At 37.2% G+C, this 4,747-nt stretch overlaps 1 pseudogene; it reads left to right on the forward strand.

Annotated features, from left to right (window-relative positions):
• Positions 1-4,010: 4,010 nt before the first annotated feature.
• On the forward strand, positions 4,011-4,472 carry LOC101401951 (ubiquitin-ribosomal protein eS31 fusion protein pseudogene; annotated as a pseudogene).
• Positions 4,473-4,747: the final 275 nt, after the last annotated feature.

The following is a 4,747-nucleotide window of genomic DNA, read 5'->3' on the forward strand; positions in this document are numbered from 1 at the left end:
ATCCATGCCAATCCTCCTCTTTTCTTGCTGAGGAACACTGGCCCTGAGCTAACATCTATTGCCAATCCTCCTCTTTTTTTCCCCTTTTTCTCCCCAAAGCCCCAGTAGATAGTCGTATGTCACAGTTGCACATCCTTCTAGTAGCTGTATATCTGATGCCGCCTCAGCATGGCCGGACAAGCGGTGCATCCGTGCAGCCAGGGATCGGAACACAGGCCGCCAATAGCAGAGCACGCGCACTTAACCGCTAAGCCAAGGGGCCGGCCCCGGTGTATCTTTACCTTACTTAGTTACTAGTAAAACAAAACTGAAGCTTAAAATTTGGAAATAAAATAACCATCAGCAGAACTAGATTTAAAAAACAAATTGTAAGTTTGTTCTACTACTCAAATTCAGTTAAAAGTAGAAGTTTGTTAAGTATAGGAAATTGGCAGCACTGGGACAGCAGGAGAATCCAGCATCTGACCCTGCTGAAAATGGTTGTCCCCGCAATGGAGTGCCAGTCTTGGAACAGTAGACTACCACGATATTTTAAGATAAAATTGTAATAGTAACTAAACATGTTGATAATCTACCAGATTTATTTTTGTATTCTAGAAGTTTATTGCATAATAGTGATAAATTCTTTTGCTTTGTCTACACGTTGATTTTTAAAATTTTAGGGTTTATTTTGTGTGTGTACGTGTATACAGATGGTCCCGACTTACAATCGCTTGACTTAATGGTTTTTTGACTTTCAGATGGTGCGAAAACAATATGCATTCAGTAGAAACTGTACGTTGAATTTTGAATTTAGATATTTTCCCCAGCTAGCGATATGCAATACAATACTCTCTCCTGATACTGGGCAGCAGCAGTAAGCCACAGCTCCCCGTCAGCCACGCGATCACAAGGGTAAACAACCAATACACTTACAACCATTCTGTCCACATACAACACTCTGTTTTTCACTTTCAGTCCTGTATTCAATAAATTACATGAGCTATTCAACACTTTATTATAAAACAGGCTTTGTATGAGATGATTTTGCCCAATTGTACGCTACTATAAGTGTTTTGAGCACGTTTGTTAGCCTCAGCTAAGCTAAGATGTTCGGTAGCTTAGGTGGATTAAATGCATTATGAATTTATCATATTTTCAACTTCCGATGAGTTTATCTGGATGTCACCCCATCGTAAATTGAGGAAGATCTGTGTATATATATTATATATACACATACTATATCATATTAGCATATATTAGAATTATGTTTTATTATATATTATTATACATTATATCCTATAGATACTATATGTATGTCTTTCTCACACATACATATATTTCTTAGTATTTCCATCAATACATAATTGTGTGCACCCCAGCTTGAACACTGCTGCCCTAGATAATGGGACTCTGGCTCACTCTCCCAGAACAGTGCTCTCTAGTGTGCGTCAATAAACTATTTCAATCATTTACCTCAAATCTTTTGTTTTTTCCTTCCTCCCTCTCTCCCTCCCTCCTTCCTTCCTTTTTTCCTTCCTTTCCTCCACCCCTCCTTCCTTCCTTCCTTCCATTTTTTTAACCAAAAATCTACTGAGCATCTTCTGCTGTCCAGGCCTTATGCTGAAGATAGACAAAATTTTGTCTTTTTTCTTGTTTCCAGGAGACAAAAACTTGAATAATCCCAAGCCTCCTTCTCTAAGAGAGACAGACATAAACACAATATCATGTTGTGATATGAAGCCAGTCAAAGTGTTACTACCACACCCAGGAGGCGGTGATTGTCTGTGCTCAGGAATGACACAGCCCACTTGTCAGACATTCACGCTGGGCATGAATCAGTGATTCTCAAGTAGAACTCAAGAGGAGGATTTAAGCAGACAGAACTGCATGAGCAAATGCATGGCTGTCTAGAAATGGAAGATCTGCTCTGAGATCAGGGAACAGTCTGGTGAGCTAAAGTGAGGGTAGACAGACTTTTTCAGTTAAGTGTCAATTAATAAATATTTTACTCTTTGCAGGTCATACGGTCTCTGCTGCAACCACTCAACTCTACCATGGAGCGTGAAAACAGCCATACACCAGACCTGAATGACCAGCCATTGTCGTATTCCAATAAAACTTTATGTGCAAAAACAAGTGGCGAGCCAGGTTTGTCCTAGAGCTCTAGGGTGCTGACCCCAGTTCAAAGGTTGCATTTCTCTCACAGGTCCAACAGTTCCAAATAATACCTTTTTTGCTAAATTTGGTGAAACTGGGAAGTTACTTGTATGCAAATAGTAATCCTTTGTAATTAAAGATTCTAGCCCTAGATTTATATTCTCCTAACTTCCATTGTTAAATAATTTTATTTACCTCATTCCAGATTATTTATACAAGTAAATATAAACCTGAATCTCTACTAATCAATCACTTTATAACATAAAAATTTGCTTGTAGGCATGTGAACATATCTCTGAGGATATTAAGTATAGGATTTTGATTAAAAATATAATATTCAAAGAAAATATGACCTTACTTCTACATTTATAAAATATCAGCATTCTCTGTAATTGGAATAAAAATGATGAAACACAAGGTGCTACTTTCAAAGTACAGCATAGACTAGAAAAATGATGAATCTTTGCATTAAATGTTATTATACCTATTTCCAATTCTTTTTCTATTCAATTTCATTATGTTGACTTATATAAATGTACCAAATTTGGATAACCCTTGGAAATGCTAATCTAATCAGCATTGATTCCTTTGATATTCAGAAGAACTTGATTAATCATAGCAAACTAATTTGTTTTACTTTAACTATCTGAAGTCTTCTATGGAGTTTACAATGGATCTTAGAATTAATTAACTTAGCTACTGTTCCAACAACTCAGCCAACTTTTTGTGCAGGTCATTATGTTTAACATTTTAATATTTTACAGTAAATTATCCACCTCTTCAATATGCCAAACACATTTGATGGAATTGGAAAGTTGAAGTTTATAAAACTTTCTACAGTTTTTCTCTTAATATTCAAAAACCTGGAGTTTTTATTACAGATGGTATAAATTATAAAAAAATTAAACCAAAGTGTTCAAGAATAATACTTACCAGAAACATGCATAGTGAGTAGGAGGTAAATATAGGGTATTTTTCTTTAAGCATCAATTTTTCTAAATGACTTCAAAACAAAATGAATTAGGTGATGAAGTTGTTGGGCTCCATTGAAACATAGAGAACTACATTTACTTTCTAAATAAATTTTTTGTTATTTATAGGAAGACTATAATGGAGAATGATAAATGAGTTTTGGGAGACTTTGAGGGAAATTTTTTAAAATTAATAATTAATAGCCATCACAGACTTACAAAATGCCCATCACTATGTTAAACATACTTTATCACTTTATTTTCCTGAGGGAGATTCACCCTGAGCTAACATCTGTGCCCATCTTCCTCTATTTTGTATGTGGACTGTCACAACAGCATCACTGCTGACGAGTGGTGTAGGTCCACACCTAGGAACTAAACAAGGGCCGCCAAAGCAGAACATGCCAAAGTTAACCACTAGGTCATGGGGCCAGCCCACTTTAAAACTTTTAATCCTCACAATAACTCTATTATTATTCCCCACTGTAGAATGCAAAATTTAGCATGCCAAAGTCAAATCGCTTGCCCAGAGTCACAGCCCAGTCTTTGGCAATATCGGAATTTTGAATACGTATCTATCTAATACCATGACACCAGTTCTAACCTCTATTGTAGATTGTCACAGTAAAGAGAAATGAGAGGAGAATGTGGGACTTCAGACCAGGTGTTGGGCTCATGGTGAGGCCAGACCTTTGGCTGGAATTCCTGTTACACAGCAATGCATCAAATGTATCTACATGCTTCAAACATTTCACAGTAGCAAATAACCTCCCAAGGTATTTATTTTGTCATTTATTTTATTTATAGAATTCATTCATTGAAACTGAATTTTGCTTTGTGATCTTAAATATCAAGGAGGAGCTTTTCCCATCCGTCATCTGTGCTGGAAGCACTGCTAAGATGAAGATTTTTGTAAAAACCCTTAGGGAAAGACCATCATTCTTGAGGTTGAAAAATCAGATACAATAAAAAATGTAAAGGGCAAAGTCCAGGATAAGGGAAGAATCCCTCCTGATCAGCAGAGACTGATATTTGCTGGCAAGAAACTGGAAAATGGACATGCTTCGTCCGACTACAGCATTCAAAGGAATCTACTCTTCATCTCGTGTTGAGACTTTGTGATGGAGCTAAGAAAAGGAAGAAGTCTTAGACCACTCCCAGAAGAATAAGCTTAAGAGAAAGAAGGCTAAGCTGGCTATCTTAAAACACGATAAGGTGGGTGAGAATGGCAAAATTAATCTCCTTTGTTAGGAGTGCCCCTCAAATGAATGTGGTGCTGGAGTTTTATGGCCAGCCACTTTGACAGACTATTGTGGCAAATGTTGCTTTACCTATTGTTTCAACAAACCAGAAGACAAGTAATTGTATATGCTTAATAAAAGACATGAACTAAAAAAAAAAATCCAGGAGAAGAGGATGAGATCAGGAAAGTCTGCCTTGTGTATTGTGGAAGAGCCACTATGTGATGTGTGGTCATCATTACACATTACAAGAGGAACAGTGAGAAGAGGGCATAAGATCCCAGGCAGGAGTAAGAAGGTGAGTCTTTGGCTGAAAGTAAGTATATGGAGTCTTTGGTGTGCGTACCACCATGCGGTGACCCTAGGATGCTAAGGGACTACTCCTTGAAAATTGGT

The sequence above is a fragment of the Ceratotherium simum genome, chromosome 11, assembly GCF_057802395.1.
Source record: "Ceratotherium simum simum isolate JZ-2026a chromosome 11, ASM5780239v1, whole genome shotgun sequence".
Classification (NCBI taxonomy): domain Eukaryota; kingdom Metazoa; phylum Chordata; class Mammalia; order Perissodactyla; family Rhinocerotidae; genus Ceratotherium; species Ceratotherium simum.